Source organism: Pleurodeles waltl, chromosome 1_1 (assembly GCF_031143425.1).
Source record: "Pleurodeles waltl isolate 20211129_DDA chromosome 1_1, aPleWal1.hap1.20221129, whole genome shotgun sequence".
Lineage (NCBI taxonomy): Eukaryota > Metazoa > Chordata > Amphibia > Caudata > Salamandridae > Pleurodeles > Pleurodeles waltl.
This window is the reverse complement of record NC_090436.1, coordinates 807,462,125-807,485,898: the sequence shown is the minus strand read 5'-3', so window position 1 is coordinate 807,485,898 and position 23,774 is coordinate 807,462,125.

Genomic DNA, 23,774 nt, shown 5'->3' with positions numbered 1-23,774 from the left:
CATGTCACTTTGGCTTTCCATTTCACAGATCTGGGTCCCACTTTCTGCCTTCTGCTATGCGTACTGCTGCCCAACAAATGTCTAACATTGGTATGTGAACATAAACATTGACATTGCTATAATTCTGAGCGGTTGCAATTACACATTTATGAAAGTACAGACTGACTCCAGATTCCTTTGTGATTCAAGGGTGTTTATTTCTGTGCAAATAAGTGGAGGAGGCTATGCAATGGGCTGGGGGGATGGTGGAGGAATGTCCATGGTAGAGTCCAGTCTATTGGTCTCACAGGTGCATTGTCCAAGGGGGCATTGGTAGTGGAGTAATGGCAGTTCAAAGTTGTCAGGGTGACAAAGTGGGACAAAAGGATGACAATCAGGAGAGTGTTATTTCCTGGTGGGGGTCTTGGCAATATTCTCTGTCTTGTTCCTGGATCTCAGGGACAGTTTGTGGGGTGGGTCTCCTTCTGCAGGGGGTGGCTTGCTGGTGGCCTGTTGTTCCTGTGGCGGGACCTCCTGTCCACTAGCGTCGGCGGAGGTGGAGGGGTGTTCATCGTCCAGGCTAGTGTCAGGGGCCCGTTTGTGTGCCACTGTGTCCCTCATGCTGTTGGCGAGGTCTGCCAGCACCCCTGCAATGGTGACCAGGGTGGTGTTGATGGACTTCAAGTCCTCCCTGATCCCCAGGTATTGTTCCTCCTGCATCTGCTGGGTCTCCTGAAACTTGGCCAGTACCGTGCCCACGGTCTCCTGGGAATGATGGCATGCTCCCATGATGTTGGAGAGTGGGTTCCCTGGGCCTGTCCTCCCCCTGTCGCACAGCAGTCCTTCCAGTTTCCCTGTTATCCTGTGCCTCTGTCCCCTGAACCGTGTGCCCACTGCCACTGACCCCAGGTCCCTGATTGTCTTGGGTTGGTGGGCTTGCCTGTGTTCCCTGTAGTGGTGGACACACTGCTGATTGACCTGTCCTGGGGACAGAGGGATGGGCCCGCTGGGTGGGTGCTGTGCTGGTGTTTCCTGAGGGGGGAGGGTCTGTGGTGGTTTGTGACAGTGGCAGGGGAACCGACTGTCCAGAGGTCCCTGGTGGGCCGGGCTGGTCATCTTGATCCAGGCGTGCAGAGCTGCTGTCACCACTGTGGGTATCTTCTGTGGAGAGACTGGATATGTCTGGCACCTCCTGTCCGGTGATGTTGGGTATGGGTCCAGTTGGGGTGTAAATGCATAGTTATTGTATCTGTGTGTGCCATCTTGCGCAATGGGTGAGTTACCCTCTACTCCTGTGCTTGCATTATTGTGTTAGCCCTTGTGTGATTAGTGATTTTGGGGCCTGGGTGAGTATCTGTACTGGACATGCTTTGGTGATGGGTGTTGCATGCAGGGCTTGGTATTGGGATGGGTGGGTTGTGATGGTGGGGCATATGTGAGGTGTTGGAGTGATGGGGTGAGGGTGATAGTGGGGGTATGTGGTGGCATGCAGGTGGGGTGGGGGGATATAGCAGTAAATATTTAACTTACCAGAGTCCAGTCCTCCTGCTACTCCTGTGAGGCACTCAAGATGCAGTATTGCCAAGACTTGCTCCTCCCATGTTGTTAGTTGTGGGGGAGGAGGTGGGGGTCCACTGCCAGTCCTCTGTACTGCTATCTGGTGTCTGGATACCACTGAACGCACCTTCCCCCGTAGGTCGTTCCACCTCTTCCTGATGTCATCCTGTGTTCTTGGATGCTGCCCCACTGCGTTGACCCTGTTGACAATTCTCCGCCATAGCTCCATCTTCCTAGCAAAGGAGGTGTGCTGCACCTGTGATCCGAATAGCTGTGGCTCTACTCGGATGATTTCCTCCACTATGACCCTGAGCTCCTCCTCATAAAACCTGGGGTGTCGTTGAGGTGCCATGATGTGGTATGGGTAATGTGTGAGGTGATGTTTGTTGTGCTGTGTGATGTGTTGTGTTGGTGTGTGTTGTTTGAGGTGCGTGGATGTTGTACGAGTGATGGTGTTGTGTGCCTGTGGATGCTGGTGTTGGGTCTGCTATTCTCTCTCTCTCTCTGTGTCTTCAAAAAATTTGTTGTAAGGGGTTGTGGGTAATGTGGGTGACCTTTGGTGTGGCGGACATGTGTGGGTGTCTGTGTTGTGGCAGCTTCCGAGATGTGGGTCGTAATACCTGTAGCGGATTTCCACCACGGTATGTTGGCGGCCTTCAGCAGGGCGGTAGGTGGCATTTACCGGCAGGGTTGTAATGAGGGCCTAACTTTGGGCAAAAAAGACACAATATTGTCATATTTCTGTGAGGGAAACTTCCGGAATCTATTGGGATCCACTCATTTTCTACCAGCCAGCATCCCAGAGGCGTGTCTTTCATACCTTCTGGAACCAATTCTGGGTCATATACATTTGCACTCAACAGAGAAGAAACACACTCCAGGCTCTCCTGCCGCTCACCTATAGGTTAGGGATTTTGGGGCTAGAACTCTTCCACTGATTATCTGTCCTCTTCTACGGTTGTGCTATGGTTGGTCATAGTGGGTTCTCTAGCTATACCTTTCTAAGCCCGAGGTAAAGAGCAACAAAATGAGCTGGGTGCTGCACAGGCTGTGGGACTTCAACAATGGTCAACTTTTCACACCACCCTTAAATAGAGGAATGACAATTAAATGGACGACTGTCCAATGATGATTTCTAGACCTTCTGTCAGGGTACTGCTGATCTGTGGGGCAGCATCCACCCTGGACCATGTATAAGATTGTCCATTACCCAAATCTACCCACAAGGTTGTTGGCCTTAATTTGGTGTCCCATCATGCTGGCCTACTTTCTTGTCTCCAAATGGCAACTGTAGGTCTTTCCCTCTGTGTGGAGCTGTCGTTCAGGAGCAGCAGACGACTTCCCCACTCTAGATGAACATTTGCAAGTGGCTCTGAATGGGCCTTGTGTCGCCCTGTTCTGCTTTGGGTCATCTGCCTGCTTTTCATCAAGCCCTTGGTAGGCCCTGTTCAAGTAGTGCCCCAACAGAAACACCCTGGTATGTGTGGAGCCCCAACCTCCCTCAGACTTTAAAGGTAATTTTAGGTGGAAAAGCTTAAAATAAATACATTTTTGGCTTCGAAGATAAGGATTCTCTTCTACACGTCCTTTGTTTTGGTATGTGTTGGTAGGTCTGCCATTCTGCCCTCAGACTAACCCCAGGCACATTCATCCACACACCTGGGCAATCCTATGCTCATGTCACACACTGGCAGGCAGACAGGCCAAGTGCAACAAACACCATGCAGTCCATAAAGTTGCCCTTATTTCGCTGTGGGAAACTTAGAGTTAGCCCATGCCACTGCCACATGTGTAGCACTGGCACCAAAGTGGGCCAATAGGAGCGAGCACACAGATCATTCGCTCTTCTAACAATAACAGTCACTTCTGTGACCCAGTCACTACTTCTAAGTACTCACTTATTAGGAACGGACTCCTAAAACTACTAGGAGGAACACGCACATGGACGTGTGAACTGACTGGTTTTCCTGGGTTGTTTGATTTCTTAGCTCAGTAGAGGAAGGGGCCTTGACTTCTTAACTTTCAATGGTTCAAATCGAGGCATTGATGTGCAGTTCTGCGTGCTAGAGCAGCAAGAGGACTGGATGATGGCAGACAACTAGCTGGAGGTGAGTGAGCTTGAGCTGTGTCAGACTCTAGTTTCACGTTTCTTTATGTTACAATCTTGAGGTGATCCTGAAGGGATTTTTTGTCTCTATTTGGAGACATTTTTTAATATGTTGGATAATGGCGGTGAGTTAAGAACCTTTTACAAAGAAAAACTGTAATCGGTGCCCAGAGATTAATTATAGTGCCTCCTAGAGGGAGTAGTAGAGCAAAACGTGAGGCGCATTTCTTTGATATTTCTTACTGTGCTAGGCTCAGTGTGATGCTCCGGTTAAGGGTTGGTGCACATGAACTTTACAATCATTGTACAGAAATATTACACCATTTGTACATGTTAATGGAGCCCAACCGGGTACCCTCCACATCCGGTGAACAAGTAGGCAAAAGTATGTATTATTACCATTAATTTTTGCAGTAAACATTTACTTTTTCTTTAGAATTGTCAGTGAACACTCTATGCTGCTTTTAGTTGTCTTAGAGCTCTTACACTCACAAAAGATGCAAAGATGACAATATAGAGATGGGGCAATATATGATGAGTCTGTTTTGGAAAAAGGGTATGGTAATCTGGCTCTTCATTGGAATCATGCTAGAGAATATTTGTATTACCATCTGTAGGAAGTTGGCTCTGTATGCACTATTTCAAAGTAAGGAATAGTATGCACAGAGTCCAAGGGTTCCCCTTAGAGGTAAGATAGTGGCAAAAAGAGATAATACTAATGCTCTATTTTGTGGTAGTGTGGTCGAGCAGTAGGCTTATCAAAGGAGTAGTGTTAAGCATTTGTTGTACACACACAGGCAATAAATGAGGAACACACACTCAGAGACAATTCCAGGCCAATAGGTTTTTGTATAGAAAAATATATTTTCTTAGTTTATTTTTAAGAACCACAGGTTCAAGTTTTACATGTAATACTTCAAATGAAAGGTATTGCAGGTAGGTACTTTAGGAACTTTGAATAATCAAAATAGCATATATACTTTTCACATAAATCACATATAGCTATTTTAAAACTAGACACAGTGCAATTTTCACAGTTCCTAGGGGGAGTAAGAGTTTGTTAGTTCTTGCAGGTAAGTAAACCACCTACGGGGTTCAAGTTTGGGTCCAAGGTAGCCCACCTTTGGGGGTTCAGAGCAACCCCAAAGTTACCACACCAGCAGCTCAGGGCCAGTCAGGTGCAGAGTTTAAAGTGGTGCCCAAAACACATAGGCTTCAATTGAGAAAGGGGTGCCCCGGTTCCAGTCTGCCAGCAGGTAAGTACCCGCGTCTTCGGAGGGCAGACCAGGGGGGTTTTGTAGGGCACCGGGGGACACACAAGTTAGCACAGAAAGTACACCCTCAGCAGCACGGGGGCGGCCGGGTGCAGTGTGCAAACACACGTCGGGTTTCCAATGGAAATCAATGGGAGACCAAGGGGTCTCTTCAGCGATGCAGGCAGGCAAGGGGGGGCTCCTCGGGGTAGCCACCACTTGGGCAAGGGAGAGGGCCTCCTGGGGGTCACTCCTGCACTGGAGTTCCGATCTTTCAGGTCCTGGGGGCTGCGGTGCAGAGTCTTTACCAGGCATCGGGATCTGAGAGTCAGGCAGTAGCGGTCAGGGGGAGCCTCGGGATTCCCTCTGCAGGCGTCGCTGTGGGGGCTTAGGGGGGGCACCTCTGGCTACTCACAGTCTTGTAGTCGCCGGGGAGTCCTCCCTGAAGTGTTGTTTCTCCACAAGTCGAGCCGGGGGCGTCGGGTGCAGAGTAGCAAGTCTCACGCTTCCGGCGGGAAACGCAGTTGTTTTAAAGTTGCTCCTTTGAAACAAAGTTGCAGTCTTGGGTGAACAGAGCCGCTGTCCTCGGGAGTTTCTTGGTCATTCTAGAGCAGGGCAGTCCTCTGAGGATTCAGAGGTCGCTGGTCCTGGGGAAAGCGTCGCTGGAGCAGTGTCTTTAGAAGTGGGGAGACAGGCCGGTAGAGCTGGGGTCAAAGCAGTTGGTGTCTCCGTCTTCTCTGCAGGGTTTTTCAGCTTAGCAGTCCTCTTCTTCTTAGGTTGCAGGAATCTGAGTTCCTAGGTTCTGGGGAGCCCCTAAATACTGAATTTAGGGGTGTGTTTAGGTCTGGGAGGGCAGTAGCCAATGGCTACTGTCCTTGAGGGTGGCTATACCCTCTTTGTGCCTCCTCCCTGAGGGGAGGGGGGCACATCCCTAATCCTATTGGGGGAATCCTCCATCTGCAAGATGGAGGATTTCTAAAAGTCAGAGTCACCTCAGCTCAGGACACCTTATGGGCTGTCCTGCCTGGCCAGTGACTCCTCCTTGTTTTTCTCATTATCTCTCCTGGAATTGCCGCCAAAATTGGGGGCTGTGTCCAGGGGGCGGGCATCTCCACTAGCTGGAGTGCCCTGGGGCATTGTAACACGAAGCCTGAGCCTTTGAAGCTCACTGCTAGGTGTTACAGTACCCGGCAGGGGGGGAGGTGTGAAGCGCCTCCACCCAGAGCAGGCTTTTGTTTCTGTCCTCAGAGAGCACAAAGGCCCTCACCACATGGGGTCAGAAACTCGTCTCTCAGCAGCAGGCTGGCACAGACCAGTCAGTCCTGCACTGAACAATTGGGTAAAATACAGGGGGCATCTCTAAGATGCCCTCTGTGTGCATTTTTTAATAAATCCAACACTGGCATCAGTGTGGGTTTATTATTCTGAGAAGTTTGATACTAAACTTCCCAGTATTCAGTGTAGCCATTATGGAGCTGTGGAGTTCGTTTTTGACAGACTCCCAGTCCATATACTCTTATGGCTACCCTGCACTTACAATGTCTAAGGTTTTGCTTAGACACTGTAGGGACATAGTGCTCATGCACCTATGCCCTCACTTGTGGTATAGTGCACCCTGCCTTAGGGCTGTAAGGCCTACTAGAGGGGTGACTTACCTATGCCACAGGCAGTGGGAGGTTGGCATGGCACCCTGAGGGGAGTGCCATGTCGACTTAGTAATTTTCTCCCCACCAGCACGCACAAGCTGGCAAGCAGTGTGTCTGTGCTAAGTGAGGGGTCCCTAGGGTGGCATAAGACATGCTGCAGCCCTTAGAGACCTTCCCTGGCATCAGGGCCCTTGGTACCAGGGATACCAGTTACAAGGGACTTAACTAGGTGCCAGGAATGTGCCAATTGTGGAGACAATGGTACATTTTAGGTGAAAGAACACTGGAGCTGGGGCCTGGTTAGCAGGGTCCCAGCACACTTCTCAGTCAAGTCAGCATCAGTATCAGGCAAAAAGTGGGGGGTAACTGCAACAGGGAGCCATTTCTTTACACCATCATAGGCGAATTACGAAGATGGAGAATCCTTTGAAGTGGTGGGTCCTTCAAGGTCTTTTTAGGCACAGCTGGTTGTTATTATTGAAGCCAACCTGACGTGTGGGTGGCAGAGGTCAGAGAGGAATTGTAGGTATAAGGAAGAAAATTGAACACATGGGTGTTCAATCTATAAGGAACTTTAGGAGCTTCGATCAACTGTGAGATACGCCAGAAGCACAGTTCAAAGTGTTGAACCTTGTAAATTCACCAAACATACACCATCCCCTTTGCATCTGAATGGGTGGAGAGTGAGTACACTCTGGGTCATGGAACTCAGGTGCCATGGTACGTGGCAGGGTTGGAAGACATTGGTGTGATAGCCGAGACAGCGTCCATACAGTGCATTGTGCACTGCTCTGAGTCTTGCAAGGATGATGTGGTCACAGAAGTCTAGAGTAAATATCAGCTAGGCTGTGTGACTATGGGCTTGTTGAGGTTTTGAAAAGTCCTTTTCAGTCATCTATATCAAAAAACAATTCAGTAGTCTAGCTGTAAGGTGGTTTAATGAGCACAAGGGCAGCTTTGTAAGGGAGCACTTCTTCTAACTGGTGGAGATCGAAGAATATTGTCTTGGATTTTAGATTTACTTTAGGTGTGAAAGTTAGGTCAGCATCACACAGCACTTTGTGATGAGTCGTGTGTACTGGTCTGATTTCATGAATGGGTGGGTTTGTGACTGCGAAAACATTTACTAGATATGTCCCTTAGCTCTTTTCAGAATGTGTAAGTATTTGGGTGTACTATACAGTATGATATGACTGGGAGGTCTTATTGTGTAGTAAAATCCCATCTTTGTTCCAGTCAGGTATGTTTACTTAATCTTAAACTCAACCCTGGGTACCTGTGGCTGTGAGAAATAAGGCTTAGCAAAGGGAAAATGTGTAAAGCATTTAAAGGCATCAAACAACAAAATAAGAAAGTCACACAATGCGAAAGGAACAAGACACCAATTTCTGAAAATAGATTATATTGTTATGAATTTTTAGAGACCTTAAGCATCAAATTCCACCAGAGGGTTCCGGAGATACAGATTTTAGAAGTAATAAACATCTTTTATATCAACCACAAACAAGCACTGGGCAACAAAAAATTTAGAAACTTTTGAAAAGTTTTCAAGTTAGTTTAGCAACTCTGCCCGGGTTTGATGACCAGGTCCAGCAAGACAGAGGTCTAAGGGGCCAGAAAGAGTTCTTTGGACAGTTACCTGCCCACCAGAGCATTTTTAAGACAAGATCCAAACTTTACAGGACAACCACAACAGACATTGATGGAGTGGTCCTGATGCTGAGGGATGAAGGCAAAAAGATTAAAAGATGCTGTGGTTGTGGTGGGGTGGGCGGGGGTGCCTTTGTGGGTGTTCTTTGGTCCACAGGTGAAGTGGGGCAAACTTGGCCACAGAGGTCGGGCCCTTTGAAGTCCTCTATGCAGCTGTAGCAGGCCAGCCGAAGCTGGGCTACAGTCAGTCTGTACTGTGGTTGGGTAAAATCAGTTGGTGGGGGCTAATGTCCCTTGGGGATGACGAATCTGGTATTGGATAGCACTTAAGGGTTCAGAAGACATTGATGCAGGTCTTGGCTACCTCAGATTTGTCCTCTTATCTGCCCAGCCACTGGTAGTGGCAGAATTACTGCGCTGGCTACCAACTTGTCAGTTTGGGCTCTTTCAGCTCTTGTGTCTCTGGAGCTGGTTACAAGGGATCAGCCGACTGATCCTTGGAGTCAGTGCTGTTGTTGGATGTCAGGAATCAACTTTCACCCTGAGCCAGGAGCTGTAGGCATAATTCAAACTCTGCTAGCTCAAAGTGCAGTCCTTCCGAGCATGCAGCCTCTCTTTGTGCGGGTCCAAGTGCACCTGGGCAGTCCTTCTTCGGTCCTCTTTCCAATTCCAGTGTGATCTAATGGCCAGGGTTCCAGGTGTGCCATATTCATCCCAGGAAAGTGCTTTGAGGGGACCACACGGTCACAAACCAATGGCAAAGATCCTCTAATGTGTGGCACCTGGCTATCCCAGAATGCCACATTCGTGCCCTTTTCAAGATGGCATGACTCTTTCTCGGTCGTCAGGAGCTTGGTAGCCCACCCTAGAGGTGTATTTGCCTGAGGGCTACACGCCCACAGTAAAACTGGTTTGGGCACAAGTTTTCTCTCTCTGGCTATGTCTCCATGCTGTCTACAGGAATATAAGGCATCCTGCTCAGGGGTATTGGGCAAGGCAGCCTATCGAAGGTGGCTTCCCCTCTGAAGCACGGCTCTGAGCTCACCTCGAGTGGCCATCCTGGCAGAGGAGGTGACACCTCCCTGCTGCCGCACTGCCTTTGTTCCTGAGTCTGGGAGTCATTCACAAGTTGTGTGCATGTGTGTGTGTCTCTCTCTGTGCCTCTGTAAGGCTACTGGTCGAGCAGAGCACAGAGTGGCAACTTTTTAAAAGTTGCCTACCTTTAATAGTAACATTAAATTCGACCTGGCCATCAGGCTGCATTTAATGCCACAATTAATTTGATACCTTTACATGTCCAAGTTAGGTAGTCTCATTCAAAAGTTAGCCGGGTTGGGATGCCACCCAGCAACTCTTTGTTAGTCAATGGGGCTACTAACTTTACCCACAACAAAACAACAATTTTGAAGTGTTACTGTTAAGACATACCGCAAAACATATATCTTACTTAACAAAATACAGCTCACTGCCAAAGGACTCAGTAGGCCTTCCTTGGGGAAACTTATATATAGGGGGTCATTCCGACCCTGGTGGTCCATGACCGCCAGGGCCGGGGACCACGGAAGCACCGCCAACAGGCTGGCGGTGCTTCCTGGGCCATTCTGACCGCGGCGGTAAAGCTGCGGTCAGAAAAGGGGAACCGGCGGTTTCCCGCCGGTTTTCCCCTGGCCCAGGGAATCCTCCATGGCGGCGCTGCTTGCACCGCCGCCATGGGGATTCCGACCCCCTTCCCGCCATCCCGTAGGATGGCGGGAACGGGTGTCGTGGGGCCCCTGGGGGCCCCTGCACTGCCCATGCCACTGGCATGGGCAGTGCAGGGGCCCCCTAACAGGGCCCCATAATGATTTTCAGTGTCTGCTTTGCAGACACTGAAAATCGCGACGGGTGCCACTGCACCCGTTGCACCCCAGCAACTCCGCCGGCTCCATTCGGAGCCGGCTTCATCGGTGCTGGGTCTTTCCCGCTGGGCCGGCGGGCGGCCTTTTGGCGGTCACCCGCCGGCCCAGCGGGAAAGCCAGAATGGCCGCCGCGGTCTTTTGACCACAGTGCGGTCATTCGGCGGTTCCCGCCAGGCGGGCGGCTACCGCCGCCCGCCGCGGTTGGAATGACCGCCATAATGTTGGTTTCAATGGAAAAGTCAAACTAACTGAGGAAACACTGCCTTTCCAGTCTGCAGTGGCAGACTGGGAGCCATTTTGTACCTTGTCTCATGAAGGGTGGGTCAAACAGTACTGCAGGGCACACTGTCTTACATGCCCTGGGCACCCTGGGAACCATATTCTAGGGACTTATAAGTAGTCAGGCCTTGCCAATTTGGTGTATCCAAGTAGAAATGTAATGTGTATAGGGTTAGAACACTGGCACTGAGGTCTGGTTAGAGGACCTTCACAGTTCACTCTCAGAGTCAAAATACCAGCAGCATTAGTCCAAAAATGAGCATGCAAAAAGAGGAATTTCCTTACGTGGTCCCCTCCAGATGATAGGTGATGAGCAAGTTAACCCTTATCCTGGTGGTTCTCATCATCTAAGTGGAAAATCGTGGAAATGCCATCTGCATTGACAGAGTCAGTCCCAGGTCTATGTTCCACTGTAAAGTCCACACGCTTTAGGGAGATGGACCACTCAACAGTTTGGGATTGTCTCTTTTCATGTTCACCAGCCACTTCAGAGGTCTGTGTTCAGTCTGAACCTTAAAGTGAGTCCCAAAGAAGTAGGGTCTAAGCTTCTTCAGAGACCAAACCACTGCAAAGACTTCCCTCACAATGGCACTCCAACACTGCTCTCTGGGGAGGTGTCCCTGCTAATAAAGGCAACTGGTTGATCTTGACCCTGATCATTCAGCTGTGACAGAACTGACCCAATCCCATGTTCTGAAGCATCGATGTGGACAGCAAACCCTTTAGCGAAGTTGGGTGCCTTTAGTACAGGTGCTAAGCACAGAGCTTCCTTTAGGGTGTCAAAGGCCTTTTGACAGGAGTTCGTTCATGTGACTTTCTTTGGCTGCTTTTTAGAGGTAAACTCTATTAAATGTTCCACTATGGTGCCATAACCTTTCACAAACCTCCTATTGTACCCAGTCAGGCCTAAGAAGGCTCTGACCTGAGTATGAGTCTTTGGAGCTTTCCAGGGCAGAATTGTCTGGATCTTATGGTGGAATGGTTTTCATGGCCTCCACCAACTTGGCTTGATAGTCAACCCTGTCTGTTGAAGGGCTTTAAGCACTTACCTGAGGTGAACCAGGTGATTCTCCCAGGTGGAACTAAAGACAGCAATATCATCAAGATGTGCTGCACTGAAACTTTCCAGACCTGAAAGTACTCTATTCACTAACCTCTTCAGTTTTCAAACCAAAGGGCATCAGTCTGAACTGACAGTGGCCTTCTGGGGTTGAAAAGGCAGACCACGGCTTGGCTCCCGGTGTGAGGGCTATCTGTCATTAAGCTGAAGTCTGGTCAGAGGTACTCAGATGTTTTGCAGCCCCAGCTTTTCTATGAGCTCATTAGCTTTATGAATGAGGTGAGCATCAGTCTTGGTGACTGCATTTAGTCCTCTGCAGTGCACACAAAATCTTAGCTCAGGTTTCCCTCCTTTGGACCCCAGGACCATTAGCCTGACCCAAGGACTATTAGGGGGCTCAAACACTGTTAACTGTAGCATTTTAGCAACCTCTGCCTTTATTCTTGCTTTGACTTGGTATGACAGTCTGTAAATGTTATTTTTGACAGGTATGCTGTCAACTGTGTCCACATCGTGGGTGCACCATGTTGTCAAAACAGGAGTCCAGGAAAACAACCCAGCAAACTGCCTAAGCAATTTGAGACAGTCTTTCTGCTGTTAGTCAAAGTGGAAGAGAGTGCTATTCCTTCCACTGAACCATTTTTAGCATTGGTAGACAGCAGGTCTGGGAGAGGTTCACTTTCCTCCTCCTCACCATTTGTCATCATGAGCATTGTGATTTCCTCTCTGTCATGATGCAACTTGAGCATGTTCACATGGATCACCCTATGAGGGTTCCTTGAGGTATCCAAACCCACCAAGTATGTGACATCTGCTATCTTTTCCAAGATAGAGTGAGGCACATCCCATCTGTCTTGGAGTGCTTTGAGCGCTACAGACTCCAACACCCAAACCATTTGCCCAGGTTGGTACTCAATCATCAAAGCCTTTCGGCCATACCAGTGCTTGACAAGCTCCTGGCTGGCATCCAAGTTCTTGTTTGCCTTTCTCATGTACTCACTAATTCTGGAGCAAAGACCTAGGTCATAATCTAGGATGTCCTGTTTGGGCTCTTTGAGAGGTCTCTCCTAACCTTATCTCACCAAACTTACATGAGCCCTGACAGAGTGCCCAAAGAGCAGTTCAAAAGTGCTAAAATCTACTCCTTTCTGAGGACCCTCCCTGTAGGCAAACAACAGGCATGGGAGAGGAACATCCCAACTTCTCCTGATTTTAACTGATAAACCCGTGATCATGCCATTCATGGTCTTGTTAGACATTTCAACAAAGCAATTTCCTTGTGGATGATAAGGTGTGATGAACTTTTAAGTCATCCACACATATCCCACATTGCTTTCAGATATGTAGATATGAAGTTTTGAAGTATGTGCCCCTATCTTAAAGGACTTACTTAGGTAAACCCCTCTGGTATAAATTCTAATTAAAGCTCTAGCTACTGCAGGGGCAGTAACTGTCCTAAGAGGTATGGCCTCTGGGTATTTTATGGCATGGTCTACTACCACCAGGATAAACCTATGCCCTGAAGAAGTAGGTGGGTCTAGGGGACCACCAATGTCAATCCCTACCCTCTCAAATTGTACCCCGACCACTGGAAGTGGAATTAGGGAGGACTTTGGCTTGCTACCTGCCTTGCCAGTTGCCTGGTTTTCTGACATCTGGAGCCAATACAAATGGTTGACTAACCTGCCCCAGATTTTAGCCTGCCCCAAATGCCCAGCCAAGGGAATGTCATAGACTAGGTTAAGGGGACATTTTCTGTATTGTTGGGGGACCACCACTCTCATGGTTGGCTCTGGTTTGGGATCCCTTGCCTCACTCTACAGGATTCCCTCCTCCCTGTATACCTTATGTGTACCACCCAGGGAAACTAATGTGGCTTCAGCATACACCTTGCAATCCCCAGGGACAAATTCCATCCCAATTTTACACTGTCAATCCCCTTTGAAGAGTCACCAGTGGATGACCTCATCATTTGAAAAGTAAAATTTCCCTGATACCCTTTTCCCTTTGTTTAGGATGTGGCACTGCTCCCCAAAACTTCTTTTGGGGAGTCTTTGGGAGTCCCTGTCTTTTTAAATGTCCCCCTATCTCTCCTCTGAAAGGAGGGGGTGTCTCCCCTTTGTATGTTCACCACCTGAGGACTTCTTGGATACCCTAGTGTATAGCCACTCATCAGCTATCTTCCCCAGCTCTCTAGGTCTAAAAAGGTTAGAGTCTATCAGATGTTGGTGTAATTTCTCTGAGGAAAAGTTTGTAAGAATGTGTTCTTCAACTACTAAATTGTACGAGTCATAATAAGTATCAGCCTTGTTACCTTTAATCCAACAATCCAGTGACTTCAAAGAAGCATCTACAAAATCAACCCATGACTGTGTTGCTCTCTTTTGTGTGCTCCTAAACGTCAGTCTATACTCTTCTGGGATTAGACCAAAGACCCCAATGAGTGCACCTTTCATGTGAGAGTAAGCCTCTGCCACCTCATCCTCTTGTGTCAGAAATCTATCTCTCCCTACTGTTGGAATGAGAACCCACAGTAAGGACCCAAGTGTTGTGCACTCACCCTTCTCATCTTAAAAGCCCTCTCATAGAATGCCAGCCATTTGTCTATGTCATCCCCTCAGTGTCTTTAGGCACAATCCCCTTGAGCAATTTGGGATTATAGGTACCATCAACAGTTACCTCTATAACTCTGTTGCTGCCACTAATGTCCTGGGGTCCCATCCCCAGCTTGACCCTTCTCTCCTACAGGGCCAATCTCTTCTCCCTAGAGCCAGCTTCCTCTCCTGTAGCTCTAAGAGGCTAATCAGAGCCTGTGTGTCTCTAGGCCTCCTCACAGATGTGAATCGCCCTTCACTCCCAGACAGGGAGTCATGCCTTGAACAAATGTGGAGACCACACTCTCCTGGTCCCACTCTGTGAATGGATCATTGTTGTCATCGTCATCTCCACTCTCAGTGGTGATCTCATCCCCCAGTAGGGCCTGTGTGTTCCCTGCCTCATCCCAGGCTTTCAGAGCTTTTTCCAGGTCATCCTTTTTGGCTGAGGCTCCAAGAACGATTTCTCTTCCTTTGCCCAAAGCCCTCAGCTTATTGATTTTCAATGTAGGCAAGGTGACCAAGTCAATTCCTTTGCCATCCATCCTTGAAGACTTTTTAGCAGGAGCCTTAGAATGTCAGAACTTGGGCCAGACTTTTACTTCTCGACTTTGCAAAACTCTTCCGGTCAGTTACTAACTTATTAGTTGTCTGGTACAGCTAAACGCAAATTCTGGATCCCACCGATAGGCACCAATGTGAGGTTTTGAGTGTACTATATGATATGACTGGGAGGCACATGCAGAACACTCACAAATTCCATCTGGCCACTGGATGACCGGAGCACAGAGTGTCAACTTTTTAAAGTTGCCTACCTTAAATAGTGAAATTAATTTTGACTTGGCCATCAGGTCGAACGTAATGCCACAATTAATGTAATACCTTATATGACCCTGTTAGGTAGTACAATTCAAAAGTTAGCCAGGTTGGGATGGCTCCCGGTAACTCTGTGTTAGCCAATTGGTCTACTAACTTTACCCACAGCAAAACGACAATTTGGAAGTGTTGCTGTTAAGACATATTGCGAAACTTGTCTTACTTAATGTTAGAAATGGGGTCTTTAATTGGTAGAGGTATACACCTTTGTCCAAGTAGGGACCACAATCCTAGTCAGGGTAAGTCACAACACAATCCAAATTATCCTGTGCCCACCCTCTGGTAGCTTGGCACTGAGCAGTCAGGCTTAACTTAGAAAGCAATGTGTAAAGTATTTGTGCAATAAATCCTACAGTAACACAGTGAAAACACCACAAGAATGCGTTCAACAGAGGCCAAGGCACTCGTGAAATGCAGATATAAGATCAGTAGTCCATAGGTACTGCATTGACAGATTAGTAATCAAATTTAAGTAATTCATACAGGTGAACAGAAATTCCAATGGAGTCCTTGGGATGAAAAGTTCATCTTTTAATGGAACACAAAAACAGCCAACATGTGTTTCGTCATAGGAGAAAGTGCTCCCCGCGACTTCCTCAGGGCTGTAAAGGATACCAAGATACATAAAAATAAAGTAAAAAGTATATAATATACACATGATACAATAAAGTAATGATTTTTAACAATAGAGTTACTGTACAACCAAAAGAAACCCACGTGACTTAGTGATCATCACACTTAATACACACAAATTGTGACGCTAGTCCAGCAAAGCTTGGGGAGGCCTATTTAAAACAGACTAGCATTACTTTAACACCTGCCATTGAGCAGGTGTTAAAAAATGACACTAGACTGACGCAGTGAAATCTTGTAGATTTCACTGTGCCATTCCTGTGGGTTTCGTAGCAGGGGAGTGCCTCCCTTGCATACGTTATACCTGGCGCAGGTAAAAGGGTTTGCAAACTGGCGCAATGGTACCATTACACCAGTTTGTAAATATGGCACAGGGTGGGGGACTGCTCTGCGCCACTGTAGCATTAAAAAAATGACGCTACAGCAGTGTAAGGGGCTTGTAAATGAGCCCCTAAGTTTTCTAATTGGTCAGGCATAAAAAGAGTAAGCATTCAATAAAGCTCTAAACATCTAAGAAGGGTTTTTGAAGTGTGCAGGCTCCAGCATGAGGCTAGGTCCTGAAAGGGTACCACATACGCTGATAGGAAGAAGAAACTTCAATCTTTATTACTGGCAAACAGCGTGAAGGCCAATCCAGCGAGGAAAAATCAGCTGCTAATATCACCTATGGCTGGCAGATCTGAGAGGTCAACAAAAGTTCCAGAAAAATGTGGCTTTTTAAAAGACCCAGTTGGGGGCATTTTTGCTACGCCAAGAGATTTGAACTCTCTTTCTGATCCAATTTTACCAACAAAAAGTAAGAGGAGCCCATCGCAATCATTTAATTCAAATCCATACCTTCAGGAGGGACCATTTGACTCTGTGCCGACGAGTGAGTCTGATGTAAGCAACGAGTAAGCTTGTGGCCCGGTTAGTGACCTGGAACTTCCTTCACTAGGGTCTCTGTCGCCACAATCCTTCCCTAAACAAAAGTCATTGCAGATGCTCAACAGCTTGCATCTAAGGAATGGAGCCCCTCTTCTAATTGAAGTCACAGTGGAAATAATGAAAGGGCAAAGTAGTTTGAACACTAATTGTGCACGGTGCCAAGAACCTGATATCTGGGAACTCTGCCAAGGGAGCTTGGGCCCCATCGGGGGCTCCTTATTAATTCATCAAAAAACCCAAGCAACACAAGAAAAGCAATCAGGGTGTAGTCCTTCAGTCAGCACTCTTACAGCAACAACTGACCCAAGGGTGGTTTGGGACATTTTGCTTAGAACATCTCAGCCAACCCTTGATGCCATAACGTACCAGTCCAACAAAATGGATGTGCAAGTAGACTTATTGAATTTAATGGCCATCTCAGTCTCTGGAACTGATCAGAAGCTGGCTGACCTAAACAACCTGATCTCCTGCACTCAAGCATACGCGGCTGCAACCAGTATAAACTATGCCTGTGCTCTGGTGGTTAATAAACTCGTAACAATTCCTGAGGCTCTAACTACACTTATAGAAGATCTCAAAACAAGTTTCAAATCCCATGGGGACATTAATAAACGTAATTTGTATACACCAAATATTCCTACAATGTTTGGAGGGAAGGAATTAAAAGAAAACGAAGGGCCTTAAAAGGATGACTCATCTCCACAAACAGAATCCCTACTGTGTGATAAGGACCCTCTCGATCCAGCCTTTGAGACACATTGTGTGGAGGATGTCACCGAATTTCAAACTGAACATCAAGAACCCTTAGCGCCTGTAACATCAAAACGAATTAGAAAGAAGCTAAGCAAAGCAAGAAACAAAAAAGAGCAAGCCTATTAATGGTTACAGGTGCAAGTACAACAAACTTGGGGAACAACGAGCCCACTTATGCACAAGAAGCAGAACAATCAGAAAACAGCAACAAGTCTCTGCCAAAGATCAAACTTTTCCCATTATTTGACAAGTCTTTAGAAGTACCAGTCAGGGGCAGGTTCAACAAGGAACCCCCCATTTCTGTTCGGGTGATACTTAGTCCACCACCAAGCAAAGACCCACGGAACTTATCTCCCAAGATAGGGATCAGAGGTGAACGGTGCATACAAATCAGGCGAACCCACCCAATACTACAATTAGATCTGAGTCTTTAACCTGTAATAAAGGAGTGGATCGAGACAGCCTGCAATCTGACCCAAATTACGCAAGCCCCAGGACTATTCAGGATACAACAGATTCCCCCAGCTACAGGGTAGTAAGACGAAGTGAAACAGCAGGTGGTATGGCAGCCAGGCAACTATCTGACCACCACCCTCCAGTTTTTGGTTTTCCTTCCAAAACAAACTTTACACCATTATATCAGTCGAGAGGTAGATATGATATCCTCAATAGGGGTAACATTCTAAAACTATTGCAAGCAGTACCCTCTCTTGATAAGACAGCTGAAATGGGATCAAATGAATTTCTGGCTTCCAGGGATGGTAAAAATTCAGAATTCACCCTTGTGACCTGAACAGGAATTTTACCGGCAAAGCTGGTCCTTCAGGAAAAGGAACGCTTTGTGGCATGATGCATCAAAATAACTCTGCCCCCTCCTGTAGGCTATCCAATGGCACTTGGACCTTTAACGCGGAATTTAAGTGGAAACAATCGAGTAGCGCCCAAACAAGCGTACTCAATCCTTAGTAATTCTGCTGGGAATTTCTCGCCAATAGCATCATCAGCTAATAATGATAACATGAAGTTAAATATAGGCTGACTTACAGCTGCCTTACCTGGTAACACCTGTTCATAACACAGGAAAGTCTGCATAAATAATAATAATCTTCAAGTTTTTAATCAGTTGGAAAGTTTAAATATTTGTTCTTGGAACGTTAATGGTGTACAGACTTAAAAACAGGAGAAGAACCTTCCAGATCTTGTGAAAAACAATCACTCAATTTGCTTACAAGAGACTTGGGCTCTTCAACCATTTGCCATGGACGGCTTCATAGGCTATTTAGTCCTGTCCAAAGGTGGTTTGGCAACTTTTATAGCTGTAGACCTGAAGATCAGAGTGAACTAGTGGATTCAGAGGATGAAATAATTAAACTTCTGAACTGGCACTAAGGAAGCAAGAACTCACTCATGTTGATAAATCTCTATGTGCATCCAGACCTAGGAATCAGGAGTACAACTGTATCTGAACTTTCAAGTATTTTATTTGCCAGCCTGAAAGATCAATTACCCCCTGATATTCTAGTCACAGTAGACTTTAATATGAACCTGCTTGCTGTATTCCACCGAGATGACTCAATAACTCAGCAAGATTATCTTTGGTCTGTCCCTGTACAGTCCATGATAGATGTAAGTAGGAGAGCCAAAGACACCAAGGCAGTTACACTAGTGAAACATCTAGAACTCTAGAATCCATGGGACTAAGAATACTAAATGGAAGGTACCAGCAAGACCCCCCACACACAATGTACCTATTATTCTGCATTTGCATCCTCTGTATTAGACTATACAGCTGCCACACTCCCTTTACTTTGCCGAATCACTTCCTTTTATATAGTCAAAACACATCAACAGTGACCATGGGCAACAGCAAATAACAATTAATGTGCAAAAGCCGCTTCATGATAAATCACTCTCTCTACTGGGAGATCTCTGGACAGTCAATTACTGGAAGCTCCATTGGTCACTGAAGACTTTACCAAGTATTGGGGATTCAGCTCTAAGTTTAGCAAATCACTGTTTTAGTAAGGATCTTCTTCATCTAATCATCAAGTGGTTCCTGTTCAGTGCCAAACTAATAGGTCAGCAATACAATCATAGCTGACCATGATTACATTGGCATAAAGAAGCTCAAAGAAGGCTCAAGGTCTCAGCCAGGCAGTCAGGAAGGAGCATAACTGTATCTGGAGATGTGCTAAAAAAATATCCTGCCAACCCTGAAATACATAGATCTTTGAAAAGCTTAAATACATTTTATCAGAAAATGATATGCTAGGAACAATCAATCTCAAAACAAAACTCATGGGCAAAAGCTTATAACTAGCAAAAAAGAAGAAATTCAAGTGACGTCTAGCAAATGATTAACAGTTTGAACTGAGCCCTATTGCACCAACCAGTTCCAGTTTAACGGAAGACAGTTGGGTCAACTTCCTGAAGAATCACTTTAAATACTCTCCTGAAGTAACCCCTATGTCCTTAGACAGTAAGGACCAGCTTACAATTACTTCTTTCCATAGTCCGAAAGCCACCCCGTACATCGTTCTGGAAGAACAAACATGTAGAGTCATCCAAAGGGGTAGGCAGGAGGGGGCCCTGATGCCAGATGGTCTCCTGCAACCACTATTTAAAAAGAAACCAACACGTTGGGCTGCTATTCTGACAACAGTATTTAACAGTGACCTCCAACAACCAAACGTTCCAGACTCTTGGAAGGGTTCCATAATGAATCCAATTTTTAAGAATGGGGACCGGCACTATCCAGCAAACTACCACTTAATATCCCTTCTAGATATGGACCAGACATTTTGCTAACCTATTACTTTGCTGCTGTGTGGTGATTACAATCATATTGTCCCCCCAACCAAACTGGGTGCACGAAAGGGGTCGGCATGTCGACAAATATTCTGGCATTACCTCTAATAACGGATAAGCTTAACCATAGAGAGCAACCTCTTTATTTTTGTTAGGGTGACTATAAGACTGCTTCTGGCTGTACAAACACCAACCATCTCTGGCAGAAGCTGTCATCAATGGGTATCCTGACTCGCCTTTTAAAAGTAATTCCGCAACTGTATATGGACACCTGCACAAGGATGAGAATAGGAGATGGTTCCACATTGTCCAGGAAAATATATACATCTAGGGGTCTAAAGCAAGGTTGCGTCTTAGCATCATATCTATTTAACCTTTTTAGCTGATCTAGCTCCTACCCTGGATACAGTAAACTCTCATGCTCCCAAACTAGGGTCTATGCCTATCTCAAACTTACTATATGTGGACGATGTGATCCTGCTCAGCAAACAAAAATTGTCCTTCAACATTTAAACTGTTTATATTTTCTTTAACCAATAGGTTGACAATAAATATGAAGAAAACTTAGATTATGGAAGCCAGCAGCAGGAACAAGAAAAACCACAAATGGTTTCTACATGGTAAGCAACTGGAGCTGGTAAGAACTTTTAAATATCTACTGGTACACTTTGATGAGAGAGGTTCCTTTCTACAGCACAGGAAAGATGTGATCCGGAAAGGGAACACCTTAACTCTCGCCTTCTGTACCCCACAACGAGCCCGGGCAGGTGCAAGCTTTTTACCCCATCCCCCCATGTGAAAATACTGGGAGCAAAACTCATCCCTAATATATCGTATTGAAGGTAAGCTCTTCGCAGCAGAGACGCAGCATTTTTAAATCTAATTTTAGTTAAAACCTTTAGATCTTGCTTCCATCTCCCCCCACAAAAGCGTCGCTTGCGCAGATAAAGTTAAATATGAGGTGCCCAATGCCCCCCACCCCCCAAACCTGCATCTGCACCATGTGTTACGCTATGCCACCTGTACTTGGAATGGGCTGAACCTTTTGCTTAATGGCTATATTTGTATAGTGAATATTGAAGTAACATCAGTTTGTGTATCAGCATTACTGCTAGTGAAACCATCACTCCTATGTGGTACTACAGCTGTCCTGGTAGGCACTACATCCAAAGAATGCTAGACTTTCTTTTTAATCTAAGCCATATGATGCGTAAAGCTAATATACTTTTAACAGGAAAGAAGTATGTGTATACGTTTGTGCCAAGCAAGCCTGTGTAGTCAGTTGCTCATTAAAGTTAGTTAAGCGAATGAACGCTTTACACCCGTCTAAAGGGGTGTACCTCCTAACATTAAGCAGCGTGGCATGCATTTTTCAGCAGGGACGTCTACGGCACGTCTTGCGTACTGGATTAAACTAAAAATAACTTTCAAATAGGCAAAGTCGAGGCACTGGTTTATAAATATGCGTGTCCCTTAGGGTCTGTATTCATGACGCATTGGATGTAAGCAAGCTGAGGGGTGGGCTAGCTTGGCCTCCGTTTCCTGAAGGAAAGATACTGCATCGCCTTTTCTGAGCGCAGTCACTGCGTTTAGTGCGCCAGTAACAATGTGCTAGTAAAGAAGTGCGACTCGAAGCAGATATATTATAGCGGCTAGTGTGGCGTTCGTCATAATGTACGAGAAGAGGGACAAGGAGACCTACTGCAAAAAGAAGATAACTTCAAACCTTAAGTAGACCACAGAGCTAACAGAGGATCATCATTGTCGGTAGCGCAAGCAAATAAAATGGGCCCCAACAAACTTCCTTGGTTTTGAAAAGCAGCTATAATTGAGATGCAGAGGCCACTTCTGACTCGTGGGCCCTGGTAGTTCTGCACCGACTGTAATATTGATAGCTCCACCCCTGGGTTCAGGTAGATAGCTGAAATGACCCTATAATTTCGACCTGTGAATTCGATAAGAATTTGGGTTTGCAGTGAAATGGTGGCCGCAGTGCTTGATTTGTAAATAAAAACGTGCCAGTGCCCAGAGCCCTCCTCTTAAACACGCGGCTGTTGCAATTAAACGTGCGAACACGGAATACTGAGGCAGCGTAATCCTAAAGTCATCTCGACCCTCTTCAATCCATTTACAGCCACTCCCTGCCCCTTCAGCTCACTCTTGCAGCTTTGTGCTTTCTACCATTGTGAGGCTGTTTCGCTTTTCTCTTCCTCCGTGTTTACCAAGTGTGTCTTTTGCTCGCAGTAAATGTTTGAGGCAGGCAAGCTCCGGCCCTCACAAACAAGTGCCTGTGCTCAGCACCAGAAACAACAAGCACAAATTAAGCCTGGGTGGCCGTAGAGGATAACAGTAAAAACATGTCAGGTGACAGTTATTTTCCTCAATCGTAATTCCGGCCAGAGTCCCGCCGCGTTAATGGTGCCCTCCTTTACAATCACGCACACCTCTCCGGTCAACACCATAGAAGTCTAATTTGACACATTCCAAATGGTTTTTACTGGGGTTGTGAATACATACTGAACTGCGGACGAGGAGGAGGCGTAATGGAGACAGATGTCAGCACTCTTAAACGTCTCAACCCCCCCCCCCACCCCGACCCCAATCGGACAGGCGTTGTGGCATAAGGAGGATAAAGGGATCATCCTATCAAGATACAACAAGGGCATCTGTCCCAAAAGTACCTAGAGTTGGAGTGCTAATTGGGTGGGGGGAAAAACAAACATCCCCATCTTTCCGGTAGGTCCACATGATAGGAGGAATTTGTTTCTAATATATTGTCCTGACAGATAAAATTGAAAATATATGCCTGATGCAACTAATGCACTTTCCTACCAAAATTATTTCCTCCACGGGTATTCCGGCAGACAGTCCCTCTGGAGCACTCATGGAAATTCAGCAATTTCACAGATTCCCCGAGTACTGCGTAGGAATTTTATTAATGTTCCGAAATTCAGAAAAATATTTACAACATAGTAGGAAAACAGTGAGATGTTTTAGTTAATATATATATATATATATATATATATATATACACATTATATATATATATATATATATATATACATATATATATATATATATATAATATATAGATTTCTTATTTACATCCTATACACACTCCCGTCAGGCTAACCCAAAATTGTTGTGCTCCTACAGAGAAAACGGGTTGCGCTCAGAAGTCAGAAATGTTGCAAATGTCTATCAAATTAATCGGACATAGATTATGCTAATGCGTTTATTCCCGCCGTTCCATTGCGGGCAGTTTCTGGAAATCAGCACGGCACACACGCTGCACGTTTGGTTTTGCAATCGTTCGAGAAATATTTTTAATTTCCTGCCAAAAATGCAGCATTCGCTACCCCTGGGCTTGGTTCTTTTGACAATAAAAACAGTTTGAACATTTTGGAGTAAAAGGAGCTGACTTTTCGATGTTCTTTGGAAGGGGGAGCCTAAAGGAAGGATTAGTTAACAACTCATCAGAAGGCTAAGAGCGTAAGAAAGTGTTCCTAACCAAAATAAACAGTATGATGCTGCGCTTTCTCCACAGAGCGATAAAAGGGTTGGAAAAGACACGTTTAAGTCAAGATGGAAGCGCTGCCGAAGGCATTGAAGCAGAAGATGGAGGCCAGGCCAGGCACACTGCAGGCCCAAAAGATAAATAATTGAAAGAAAATGAAATATTGAGCCTGAGCACTGATTCATAACAGAAGAAGGCGAGAGATATGATCAGGGGCATCTCGTTTGAAATCGCTTT